Consider the following 14,861-nt stretch of genomic DNA (forward strand, 5'->3'; position numbering starts at 1 on the left):
TTTGGCTTTTTTTTTTAGCTCACTCCTCTTTTTTCAGCTTCCAGATGTTTGCTGTTTGGAACTTGGAATATTTCTGAATTTAACATGTGAATGAATGAATGTATGGTCGAATTAATGAATACTTTATTTTCATGTCTGGACATTTACATGACCCATCCCTCAGACACATTAACCAATAACAAACCAAACATTTCAGTATGTTAACCCACCATTATACATAAATATCATCCAGACATGAAGACAAACATTTTCACACACACACACACACACACACACACACACACACACACACACANTTTTCACACACACACACACACACACACACACACACACACACACACACACACACACACACACACACACACACACAGTTAACACAAAGTACATATCTCATACTTATAAGTTATCCAGAAGCACAGATTTTTCCAACAGTGGTTGAATACATCAGCAATCATGATATATGCTCTGTGGCATTTCTTGCATCCTCCCCGTTGAATTTATTTGAGAGTATGTTCAGAATTCAATTTGTAGCCGACTCTTATTTTTAAGCCATTGCAGCCTTGTGTAACACCATGGCTTTAGATAAGGTGTAATTTCAAACTTTTCATTGTCACTGAAAGAGTCTCTCTTCACGTCTCCTCCCTAGTTTCACTTCGTATCTGATACAATATCTGTGTGGTTGTGCAAATACCCAAGAGGCTCCTACAAGACTGCATTCCCACCAACATTTCTCTACATACATGTAAATGTCTAAAAAAATACATACAAGAACAGATTGAAATGCTAATGCACCTAACTGTTCCTCACTGTTTCACTCATGTGCAACAAACATCCGTGTGTGCTTTGTTTATTTGCTCAGGAACAAAGAAAGGGATGCAGGTACATAAAAATACAGTGATGAAATTGATTGAAAGCTTGTTTTGTTGGTGCAGAAGAGTGTGACTAATACAAATGAATTATTCCTCTACTTTTTCCCCTCATCAAAGTAGATATTTTTTTTCTTTTTGATGAGTGAAATGCAGAGAGGATTCTTATGTTGAGACATATATACAAGGCCAGACTGGAGGATTCTCTGACAGCTGTTTATCTGAATATGAGTCATCGTAAGGTTAAGTGGAAAAGTGTTAAAACTGAGAACAGTTTATTATAATTAAGAACAGCTAATGCCTTTGGCTGAAGTTCTGTTTTCCTTTTCAAAAGCAGCACATCCGTATCTAGCTCCGTGCCAGTGTAGGTGTTCAAAAAACCACAAGGGAGCACACAAATCAATAGCACGCATTTGTTTATTTCACCTCAGGAAAATGAAACTAAAATAGGCCGCTGTTCAATAGACTGTGTTCTGCCATGATTCTGGTTTAAAGACAGGCCGTTCATTTTCATAAAGCTTATGTCTTTGGGCAAATCAAAGCAATGAGTGCGCATTCTGATATCATAGAGAAGGCTTTCAGAAATCTTGCAACACCTCTCTGCTCTGAAATCATGTCACGCTGGTTGCATTTTTATGGTGGGATCTGTCAAAGAATGTTTTCCCCCTTCAGATTTTCATATTCATGTGGAGCTCATGAATACATCATGACTTCTCTGTATCCTGTGCACCAGTGGAGAAAGACAGGTGATAGAGCAGTCGGGAGGTGTGACGTTACATGTTTTCTGTCTGAATAGTTAAACGTTTTCTACAAATATGTTCACGCAGGCTTTCACCAAAGACCTCCTTGAAAGTGGGGACCGATTAAAACAGATGATGGCTCTCTGCAGTGCTCATAACTCTCATTTTCACTCTTTCACAGTCAGTCCCTCTTATCCAAGCCTGAACGGGGAGATGAACTTCTTTTCACAAGCCATCAGAAAAAGAGCAGGAACTTGTCAGATTAAATATGCAACAGGCTGCACATGTAGGAGACATGAAGCATCCAAAATATTTCAGAGGAAATTCTTATCTGTTCAAAATTTCTCCTTTGCTCTGAAATCTGTGTGAGTATGTCTCTGTGTGCCAGTGAGCCCATCAGCTTACACCCACAAGAAACCTTTGAATTGTAGGTCAAGCGGGTAAGTAGGGGAATCTCTGCGCACAAGTCCCTCAACAGACAGGACGATGACATACAGGAGTTCAGAGGACCTGGGAAATGTAGGTAGTGGGTTGTTGAGATGGCCTGGGAGATTAGAGCGTTTCCAGAAAATACAGAGCCGGTGGATAGTTCAGTGGGCCTGGGATATCAGAGGATTCCAAGCAGATAAACAGGCAGGGGGTTCATGTAGCCTGCTGATTGCATTTTCAGAAAATACACAGTATCAATGTGCCGATCAACGGGCATGAAAGTTTCCTGCAACCCAGCTCTGGAACCCATCGGCTGTTGTCTGGTGACGTTAACGCGTCTGGGGGCAACAGCCAATATTTTGGGAGATCTAGTGTAACCAGTAGATATCTGGGCTAAGACTTACTCTGCCATGCAACGCTCATTGTTTGCAGTTCGATTAGCAACTTGAGGCAGGCCCAGAAAACATTTCAGTTGAAGAGATATCTGCGTATGAATGCAGATAAACTATAAAAAAGCCGATATAAAACCAAGCCATCATCAGATGATAGCTGATGGGTACTGAGATTGGATTCTGGGCAGTGCCTTCCAACTTTTTTGCTCTCCACACAAACGGTTTGTCTGTAGGCACCTAAAGCCTACAGATACACTCTGACTACAAATAGAAAACAGAATGCTTCTGATACCAACATGTTGTGCAATTATAGATTCTGCATACATTGGCAGATATCTGTTTTATAGAGATAACCTGTGTCCAGACCTTTGAATCTCCACACTCCAGCGAGTCGACTGGTTTCTTTGACATTATGACACGAAATATAAGTTTCTCTGTTGAAAAATAATTGCATTGTCAATTAAAGCATTGTCAAGCTGTGAGCCGGATCTATGAGGAGTAATACCAACAATGACAGTTAGAGATAGATGCAGCTATTGAGGCTCCACTCATAAAAGTCTGGCTAAATGTAGTATGTTGACATGGCTACTCATCAGTGTGGACCAAAAATGACATCAGACTCAGGCGCATACGTTGGTCTCTTTGAATCCCCTCCCTTGTGGCTAGTGTGGAGGCAATATCAGATTGAAGATGGAAACAGATTATGAGGAGTCGAAATTTCTGTTTATCAGGCAAGCATGGGAGTGCAGTGCCCAAGAAAGTCAGTTTTGGTGGGTAGTTCAAGGACTTAAGAGATTTAGGTCTTTTCACTAAATGTAGGTGATGAATAGATTGGATAGCTTGAGTCAGTGAGTATTTTGGGGGCTGTCCGTATGGAGCACGTCCAGACAAGACACAGAGGCAGAGGATAATTGAGGTGGCCTGGGAGATGAGGGTGAAAATATGCAGAGTCATAGGTAGTCTAGAGGTCTGAGAGTATAAACTGGTCACAGCAAGTACACTGAGCTAATAGCCCTTTTCACACAAGATTGCACTAAAGAACCAAATGACCATGGCATCACAGGTGTGTTATGTAACACAACTGCGTTGGCCTGTGGGGTGACATGTATCACATGCGCCGGCAACGCTTTATAAACAATAACAATGCCATAACATGGCAACAACAATCATTTACCGTCCCTTTTATATGGCGGCTGATCTCATCTTCTGCTTGGATGGTAAGGAGATCCCGGACCTTGTAGCTTTCCAAATCTGTGGACATTTTTGGCCGCTGTTCTTCTTCTTTTAGTTAGCCGCTAGCTGCTATCAGCTACTTTATAAACCTCCCACAGTGGGTTGCACGTATAACATGTCGTCAACACGTCACACCCGTGCCATCCATGATCCCGTCCTGCTGGCTGTCCCATTTATACAGACAGACAGACTCCATTCCCGACTCAGAGGCAAGACAACGCTGTCCTTAGATTCCGCCATCATACCTCGTATAAAGAACAGCATGGCAGCATACCGGTGCTATATTTCCGCCTTGAACAGGCAGTGTCAAAGGGCCTAATGAGTAGTTGGCAGGAGGGGGGCTGGGACATTGCTGCATTTCCAGCAAATACACACAGCCAGTCCAGTTCTGCCTGTTTAGAAAGCCTTGAATCTCAATAATAACTGACATAACATAAGTGGCATTGATCGGCAACACTTGCAAACCCTCACTGATAATTTGATTACTTTGTGCAAGGAGCCAATGAGATATTATAGATTTCCCATTTAAATAATTTCAGCAGTTAATGAAGTTGCATTGAAAGGTGGAACTGTCTCACTCAAATGTTAAAGTGGTGGGATTTTTCCCCGCTTTTTGGGGGAAGGATGATTTTAAGCCTGAGGCCACATGAGATGATATGGTTGTGCAGCGTGTCGAGTGGCTGACCTGTGCTTCGCCAGCATGTGTATCACACAGGCCGACGAGAGCAGAAGAAGAAAGCAGCTAAATCGCTCAGCGTTGTCACCGGAGATTTGGATTCTGAATAGATGTTAGCTTCAGTCAGATCCGGGCTGACATTAACCTTCCCTGCTGTCCCCTCTCGCCTCCTCAGAGGTCCGTCCATGATGGATGACCTCTCCCTCACACACACACAATACGCACAGCTCTCACTGCTCATGCCCATTAAGAGCATATCCTTATAAACGGATTAGGAGGCAGGTAATGGAAACTCGGGGAACTTGGTCCCATAATCTCCTGCTTGATACCTTTTGCTCTGATCAATCTTTGTTTGGCTGCCTCGGAGGTAGCTGTGAAATGTCATCGGTTGGAGTTTGAGAGATGTGGATGTGTGCATGCGTGTGGTTTGGGGTATTCAATGTCATGTGTCAGATTCATTTATCTAACTTGTTGGTTTCAGATTCATATTGTGCACTGACTTGGAGTATTGAGAGGAGCCATTAGTTATTATCTGCGAAGGGTGTTGCGTCTGTGATTTATTCGGTGCTGCAGCAGAGATTGTGCTGGTGCATTATGCCATCATTATGGCTTCAAGCGTGACCCAAATTTCCTCTGCCCCTCTTAACTCGCCCTCCTCTCCTCCTTCCACTGTGGCGTCTAAAATCCAGATGGAGAGCAGACTGTACGATGTGACCGCCACTTATTACCAGCCTCAGCTGTCATGTGAGTAGACCAGAGTAAGGTGGGGTGAGAGATAAAGAGACAGTGGAAGAAAAGGGAAATTGGGTGAAAAGAAAGATTTGCACAACACGATATTACAGAAAATACACACTTTGTCTGCTGATATCACACTGTTGCGTTCAAAGAAAATAACCCAACATTTTGACAAATTAGCTCGGAGGATTTGAGTAGACAGATAAACATTCAGTGAGCGCTGGTGCATTGGATATGTTCCTGCACTCATTTATTCTGGTAATTTCTCCCCTCCCTCTGTATCTCAGATGATCACCCACAATGAGAAACTCCATACTGCGATGGACTTGAATGACTAGTGGCCCTGATTTTTATTGAAAGCTTTAGATGTAGAATAATATTCAGAAAAAGTCCAGTCAATCAGAAGCACTGTTGGATTCAGCTGAGCCGTTTCTGAGTACTGAAGAGAATGATTGAATGGGTATTCAAGGGAAGGTAGTAGTATTGTCTGGTCCTCTCTGACCATAACAGACACCCTCAAAGACACCCTCAACCAACTGCCCCTACTTCCCCTCTTCCCTAATCACTGCACCTGATCACGCTTCTATCCTGACACACACCGGGACACCATGCAGAGACTCGCTGCGTCAAAAGATCAAATTCCTTTGCTGCTTCATACACTGCAGTGCAGTCCTCTTGTGATGCTTATCCCAACATGATCTCGTAGTTATCTGACTCACTGTTCTACTTTCTGTCCTCAACCAATTATCTGTTCTTGCTGTCTCAGGGTGAGTCCTGACACAAACTGCAGCAGTGGGAGCCCTCTGCTCAGTCATCACGCAGGTGACATCTGGGAAGTGTCACGATATTAGTGTTTTCTTTTAATTAAAGCGAGCGTAATTGAAAGAAGTAATTTTTACTGAGGAGTATTAAAGTTTCCAATATTCTATTGAGACAGTTTAATTATGTCATCGGTAGGCAATCTCACTGCTATTTATGTTCTGCTGTCTCTTAACAATTAAAAATGTCAAACACACATGGCACTGTGACCCAGAGAACTTGTCTTTACCATCGGCGTTATTAAGACAACCCAGTACAGTGTTTTAAAATAGCATTGCATCCTTCTCAATGAACGTGGCTCACCCAGTGCATATGAAGTCTGTTGTTGTCTGGTAATATGTACAAGTCATATTGGTGTTAGTCATACGAGTTTTTTTCTTTTAACTTGTCTGTTTTCTGAGAGTGGCTTGTAAGGGAAGGATTAAGGGGAAGAGTTGAGATAAAGAACAACAGTTTAGAACAGCAATGTAATGTTGACTGTCTTTAATATTGCCTCTAAATCACATTTATTTTATCAACTGACATTGCACCGACTGCACTTCTCTCACTGGGTTAATCTATTCTCTGTAGGAATGATACTGAATAATGTTTTTACTCTGAGCTGAATGTAAAAAAAATAAATAAAAATGTGGTAAAATTGGGAAGTCAAAACATGAGGGCGCCACGTCATGATGCAACCATCAATTTGTGGGAGACTAAGTCTATTATTATATCAGCCTAAAGTATAGATTAGAATTAATAGAGGCTCCAATCTACTCTCATATCTTGAGCTATAATTAAAACTGCAGCCATAAACTCAGTCTGTCTGCCGCAACAGACGACTGTCAGACCAGATAAACGGCTCAAAAGTGACTGATTCTGTAATAAATTTTCAATCTTTAGTCGGGAATACTCATCAGAATGACATAAAAGTATAATAGAAAAACAGTGTGGCAAAGGAAAAATCAGAGCTCAAGCTGTCGATATCTACTTTACTGCACTAAATAAATTCAAGCATACAGCAGACAAAAGACCAAGCGTTTATTTAATGATCAAGACTGTTTCCTAACGTCATATATCTATAAAATTTTGTACATTGAAACCTACATTAACAGCGCTCTAAACACAAATTGACCTATTATCTAGGGCCTAAATTGAAATAGCAAACATGGTAGCAAATAATGACTTATTTACATATCAAGCAAACAAGCATTCATTTGGAGTTGTACTTCTGGACCTCTGGGGCCGGATGCATAAAGCTGCAAAATCATGACTTAAACTGTTTGAGCACAAAGGCAGAAATATGCATACACACTCTTTCCTCAGATTTATAAAGCTGTGCATATGCCTGATTCTGTTTTATACATCTCAATCATTGTGATGCTGGGTGCACGTGCATGAGCCTCATTCCCACACCCACAGTTCACTATAAATGGATGTAAAAACGCCCCGAGACATCTGTTTGCATATTGATACTGGTGCCCCTCCACTCCTCTTAGACCTGTCACTGAGAAATATGGTAAAGGAAGTGCAATTTCACTGACAGTGTCACATCTGGGAGGTTCTCCAGCAGTGCCAGAGCAGCTGACACTATGCACGGCTGTGGATATTTGTAGTGACCGTACCACTAATTTATCACGTTTCTGCAAACCATCATCGCAGTAAAATATAAATCATCAATATTATTAAACGTCAAAAGGATGATCAATGAATCATTCATAGTGCTCATGTTGAAACTGACTTCACAAAGTGCTTCACAGGATAAAATTAAATGATCACCAGCGGGAAGATGAATGTAAATAAAAATAATGATGAAATTCAGCACTCAAATAATTTGAAGTTAACTTTATAAATGCGTCTTTGACTGACACTTTACAGAGTGCTGTGGAGCCTGCAAAAATTACACAATCAGTGAAATTGGCAAAACACTTTTACCCATCTCTTAGCTAATTAGAAAAAGCCACCGCTCATCCGTAGGCAAAACACTTAAAGAGGTGCTGGAGCTGAACTTAGAGCCTTAGAAAACAACAAAACAGCAGCCGCACACTCAAACACTGCATATATCAGTTTAATGCAAGCTTTCCGTCATTGTGACCTTCTTCAGGCATACAAGTGAATGCAGCTGTACATAAGGGTTCAGGCAGTAACATCACTTGATTGCAAAATGCCAGACACCTGTGTCAAACATGGCAAAGACTAGAAAAGCATCATGGGAATTGTAGTCCCAATAAAAAGGGAATTGTAGTCCTAGATAAAGTTATTCTAATAGCCTTGGACACAAGTGTCTGCTGAAAACAGGAAACACCAATACATTGAAATTATTTACAATATGTACACATAAAGTAAGAGTACAAAAACACAGTAGAGAAAAGCAACAAAATCTATGCAAACATCAGGTCGTGGCCATCATAAAGCATAGTAGAGCATAAAATCTATTGTGATATGTTTAAAGTACAACGCTCATGTCAAATTCCTCATTGAGACCTAGTGGTTGTAAAGTTTCTAAGGTGTGGATCCAATAAAGCTCTCTCTGACATAGTCGCCTGTCAACGTCACCCCCTCTCTGAAGAGTAATTTGCTCTATTCCCTGGAAGCCTTATGTACAGCTGCATTCACTTCTTGTATGCCTGAAGAAGGTCACAATGACCGAAAGCTTGCATTAAACTGATGAATGCACAGTGTTTGAGTGTGCGGCTGCTGTTTTGTTGTTTTCTAAGACCCATCTCTTAGCTAACATTTAATCTCGTCCTTATACCGCTCGCATTTAGCTCAGCTAAAACCGTGTGTGAGCCTGGTCTTAAGAATGCAGGAGGTACGCACATTCTCACTGCACTTCTTTTAGCTCCGTTTTGTTCTCCATCACCCTCTGACAGAATTATATGACTCTTTGATGATTATAAATGCTCCACTGTGTTCACCAGCTAGTTGCTAATTTTGTCTTCTGTCTTGAGGGTAAACTGATGACGACCCATCTTGAGTGATGATGTTTAAAAGCAGCGGGCTGATCCACGGCTAAAGTCCCCTGTTATTTTTGCTGCATGTGTTTTTCCACAGCAGGGCAGGTAAAAGAAGTTTACCTGTTGGAGGTGAGCTGTTTGCAGAGGTGTAGTAAGAGCCTGTTGTCTGCAGCTCTTCATCAACATCTCACTGTGGCTGTTTCTGATTTTACTCTTCCTTCCTGCCGTATTATTAGACTTGCCTTTATTGAAGAAAAGCCACTAACAAAGTTCCGCTAATTCAGTAATAACACAATTTATTTCCTATAGATTATTATCAATAACAGTCCCCCTTTATTTTGTTATGTAAAAACTTTTATTGTGAAGCAGCAAAATAAGGAAATGTTGGAGGAAACTGGAAAATAAAGCAGATCTCTAAAGTAAAAACAGGACGCAGGAGAGAAACTAAACTCCAAACCACAGAGATTCAGTTAGAAGCTACAAAAGCATTGAGAGCAGAACACACAGAGACTTTTAAACACGCCTTTCTTGAGGCGTGCGGCCCAGCTTTTGGACCTACTCCTGAGAAGGACCATCTATGGTGCGGCTTGGCTTGGCACGGCACGTCTAAACTGACAATGGAAACGCAAATCGGTGTGGCATGGCTTTACTCGGCGTGGCTAAGAGTGACACGAATTTGTTAGCAGATAGAGACTCAGTACGATGTGCTGAAGAGGTTAAAATGCTCTGTAGAGCTGAAGGAAACTGCTTAGAGCAGCTCAACTTTAGAATTAGGCCTAAGACATGATACATAAATTAGAATTATAATAATCACAGCCAGATAACATGAATTACCAGACTTGGAGGTCAAAGGAATTTTTTTATTTGAACTACTCTTTTGTCTATTATCGCACAGCTTTTAAACTAGATTGCATAGTAAATGGATTAACTGCCCTTACATAGCCCTTTTCTTGCCTTAACGACCATTCAAAGCTCTTAACAATACAAGTACCACTCACACATACATTCAAACACTGGTGGCCGAGGCTAACATCATCAGATAAACATTCAAGAAATGGTGGGAGCAATTTGAGGTTCTGTATTTTACCCAAGGACACTTCGATATGTAGACTCTAACAGCCAGGGATCGAACCACAGACCCTCTGATTGGGAGACTCTACCTCCTGGGGTGCAGCGGTTGTTAATTGTGAACCTGTTAAAGGAAAATCAGAGACTGGGGTACTTGAAATAGATTTTCCTGGATAAGATATACGAAGGGGGTCACTGTCATGGCATCAGCAGATGAAACTGCTCTGCCAAAATATACAATAGAATACAATGCATATCTGTATTTTTCAAACAAACTGACTGGTTAGAGGGAACTTGATGATGTAAGGTAACAGGAACATACATAAGGCTCAGTGTGAATTTCCTCCCAGATGGGATATTAATATTCCCCCGATGTGCAAGTGTGAAACAGATATTCTTCAAAGGATTTTATTTTAGATTCATCTCTTGGTTCAGTTGTGTTCTTTCATTTGGAGTTTGCAGTCGCAGACAGTGAGTGATTAGGAAGTAGTGAAGTCAAATTGCGGGTGTGTTTGGTTTCTCTTCTTACATCTTATTTAAAATCCTGTGGGGACCTGCACGCCTTCTCTCTCCTCTTAAAGCCCCCACATCCAGATGAATCATCACTTCATAGTGTGGATTATCTGTGAGTCACCCATCTTGCTAATATCACACCTTCATACGACAGCCATACCTCTCACAAGGCATTGTATGAAAGTGCACACTACATTTTTCCTTAACAAAAGAAGTGATGTGAGGACAAAAGTCAAATCAAGCTGAAGTATTTTACTTTGAGATAATATATCCATTTTTCTAAAGGTATAGCGGTGAGAATGTCATTTTTTCATGCTAGCAAAGATCTCCCAAGACTGCAGAATAAAAGACTGAATAAGTGCTGCGTTCGGACAAAAGAAAAAGTTTTTCTCTGAAAACAGCCATTGTGAGAATCTAAAGAGGGCATGACAGCTCTTGGTGGATACATTGTTATTTCTGCTGACCATGTAGTGGGCTTATAGTTGCGTAGTATAAAGTCTACATTCCTTTGTTCAATTTGCAGGTGAGGGGGAGCGTTCCTGCCCCTCACCCTCAGTCAGGAATACAGAGCAGGTTGTTGTGAGTCAGTGGGGGGACACAGGTAACTTTTTAGTGTCCAGAGAAAGACAGACAGAAGAAGAGCTGCAGCCTTCCCTTGGCCATGCAGCTGCAACATTAAAGTGAATGATGACTTTAAGCAGTATATTTGATGCCATCTGTGCATTGCTGAGCTTGCCGGTGAGATGTGCTCAGACGCAGCTGCCCTGACTGTCAATGAGAAGCTTGCCGGGCTCTGCCAGGCCTTCAAAGAAGATTTGAAGTGTACTGAGAGAGATCAGGATGGCAAAAACAGATATTTACAATTTACTCAGATGTAATGTAGAGAATTATAAAGTCCTCCTTCAGATGGAAGATTCAATAATTTGTTGCTGCATAAAACGTTGCTGGGAATTGGTTGTGTGGTGCTTATATAAACAGAAATATGCAACCATAAGACATGGCACAGGACCGAAGTGTTTTATAACTTAAAAGACAAGGTTCACCATTGTTGCCATTGACAAAATTAAGAACAGTACATAGCCAAAACTTATGTGGACACCTGGACATTGCACCCATATGTGATTGTTGAGCATTCACTTCCAAATCCAGGAACATTAATATATTGCTTTAACAGCTTCCACTCGTGATTTCCACCAGATTTGTTAACATGGCTGCATACCATCCCGGAACTTCATATGGTGTGTGAGAGATCGACAAGCTTTTTTGGCATTTTCAGTCCAAAAAATAAACAAAAAAACTCACAAAATGTCAAGAGAGGTAACTTTCTTACACCTTTTTTCTTATAAAACAGAGAAATAGTACCATACGCTTTCTGAACTCTTGTTTCTCTTGTTTACCGAACTAAGTCTAGCTTAATTACTTTGTTAACTTATCGTAAAACACACTTCATTCATGCTACAGAAACAAAATAAAACTGTCTTGGTTACTCTCGTTAGTCATTTAGTTTGTTAGTCCACTGGTCCAACAATCATGAGCTACGGTTTGGTTGAAATAAACCCTTAATTTCCTAGCGGTCTCTCTGGTTTTGCGGACCAGCTGTTTACAGTTCTCTTAACTGTTATCCCCTCGTAAATCTGCGTTTCCCAGGATAGTGAGGGCATGACCCACCTTACTCTCCCCCTGATTGGATAGTACTTGTTGCCTTTGTTGGTTGGATTGGTTAGGTTTGGTGTGGGCTTGGTTAGGGTAAGAATGTCAGGGTAAGCCAGTCAGAGGCAGAGAAAGGTACAGTAGGGTGGGTCATTCCTTCGCTATCCTGGGAAACGCAAATTCACATCTCTTTCACTTCCAGTCAGCTCAGCTGCCTGTTCAACCAGTCTGACCTCTGGTGGCGTGTGATGTGCACTACATACAGTATGATAAGCGTCTGTATTTTTGACAGTATTGAAACTCATATTGTTAGGTTTTTTAGACCCTGGTATACTGTAATATCGTGATACCACTCAAGACTGCTGCAGGGCTTTGCTCACATTCAGCCACACAAACTTTCGTGAGGTCTAGCACTAATGTTGGGCGAGAGGGCCTGATTGGCAGTCGCCTCTCTAGTTCATTCCAAACATATTAGATGGGATTGAGGTCAGGGCTCTGTGCAGGCTACTCAATTTCTTGCACATCAAACTGCACAATTTCCTTATGGATCTGGCTCTGGTTCAGGGGTACAGTGTTGTATTGAAACAGAAAATTTCCCTCCCCCAAGCTGTTGCCATAAAGTTGGGATCAGGGTTGTCAGGCCATTGAATAGCTCTTATCAGTGGTTATAAGTGCCATAGAGAGGGGTAAAAGGGGCCCACCTTGACCTACAATGGCCATTTACGTTTATTGTTAGGTGGCGACTACTTGTGGCCGTAACGATAATTATGCGAGCAAAAGGGAAAGTCAGGTGAAAAAGTATTAAGAGCAAGAAAGTCAAGAAAGTGTCAGGTGTGTGCGGTGATGGATGGGTTGAACAAACATAGGACTTTCACCCAGGAGAGCGGGGTTTGTGTCTCTTGTGACACCAAAAGTCAGCGTTGATTACTTTGAGCAGAGACAGTGGTTTTAACTGACGTACTATGACATGTGTTCCTAAACCTAACAGTGTTTGTTTTTGTGCCTAAAATGAAGTGAAAGTAAAACCCAACCAAACCATGACCATTTCATAACGTTGGTTATGCAAACAGCCATTTAATGGGCTGATAACGGCCTTTGAAAGTAACAGTAGTTGCAGCAGGCCCCTTCTAACCCATACTGATAATGTTAAAAACCACAAATAGCAGTCATTTATTGAACTTGTAATATCCAAATCCTAAAAATGATCATTGTATGCCCAAACCAGTCACAGAAATGCACAAACATATGTGCACAGGTGGGTCCACATGCATTTCCCATCGACTGTTGTTACAGCCGCTCTAAACAGATAAAGGCTCAACTAGAGACCGGAACATATAAGTGGACATCAGACGAAGTTTGCAGGGGGAAAAAGGCAAACAAAGTTTTGTTATTAACAAGAATGAAACAGTACTTTCAGCTTAAAGGATGAAACAAAAGGGGTTGGAGATTTTGGCCAAAAGAAACAAAAGATGGGGGGAAGTCGCCATGCTAACCATGCAGTGGGCCGTCAGACCCAGCTCATCCCCCTAACTACGTAAACTGAACTTAAACAAAATCCAAAAACAGAACTACCAGAAACTAAACTGAAACATCAAACTAAAATAACAAAGCCCAACGATCTAATTCATGCTGCGAACAAATGGGAAGAAAACCCGTCCCCTACTACTCCTGTGCTGCTGCGGGCATGTGTCGCTGTGTGTCTCAGTGTGTCTCCCACACTCCGCCCCTCAGCTTCTTTTTATCCTCTCCTCACAATTACTCTCAGGTGCTGCACTCATATAGAGAGAGACAGGTAGAGAGGACAACAACCACACTCACTAAGGTGGGTGGCAAGGGGCCTAGCGTAACAATTGTGTTAAATGAACTCATAACAGTTTTCTTGTAAATAAACCTATTTATGTTTTCACTTAGTGTTTCTCATTAAAGACATTATGTGTATCATTGAGACCCAACAATCACGTTGATTGCATTCATTTCCCCATAAAACATTTGTAAAGCCAATTTGTTGCATATTTTGAAACTTGCATTGTTTACACCCATGTTTGCCAGGAACCTGTCATCTTCTTCCCCACCTGTAATCAATGAACAAAACAGAATCACAGGCCTCAAGATAATGTGAGATGTTCAGTAGACTAAAAAGCAACACAAACGGGCGGCATAAAAACACCCATCGCTATTGTTTTCTGTGTAAGCCCACACACCAGTGGGATTAGATCTTGTCAGAATGCGTGGATGCCCTGCTGTGTAACTCTCTTGGAAGCCAGGAATGTGATCATATTTACTCAGTGGATCAGCACATGCTGGCTACTGTAACTTAACTAATACTTCCTCTGTCAGCGTGATGCATCTGGTGCATACTGTGTCATGTGAAGCCCCACAACATTGTGTGTTGCAGTTAAGAGACACAGTGTCAACAACAGACCTACCATCTCTGTACATTAACTGACAAACTGGTTGGGTTCTGCTTTAACGTTTGAGAGGTGGTTATAGATTGTCATTGCAGATGAGGTCAGTGCAGCATGCCTGTTGTCAATAAAAATGCTAATAAGCTTCTTCTTTGTTACAGGGATGATCACCGCTGAGTTGCATGATGCAGGGAACACACAGATCGAAAGGTAAGCTTGTGTATGTTTTACAATATTTCCAGGTAATAACAAAATAGCAGGTATTATCTTATGGAGAATGATAAGAAAACTGTTGTGACGCTCCCACAACCCAACTTCAAAGCGTCTTTTCAAGACAGTTTGCACCCACTGGATTGCACAAGGATATTTATCGCCAGGAGAGATTACAGGTTATTTAAT

Source organism: Epinephelus moara, chromosome 1 (assembly GCF_006386435.1).
Source record: "Epinephelus moara isolate mb chromosome 1, YSFRI_EMoa_1.0, whole genome shotgun sequence".
NCBI classification, from domain to species: domain Eukaryota; kingdom Metazoa; phylum Chordata; class Actinopteri; order Perciformes; family Serranidae; genus Epinephelus; species Epinephelus moara.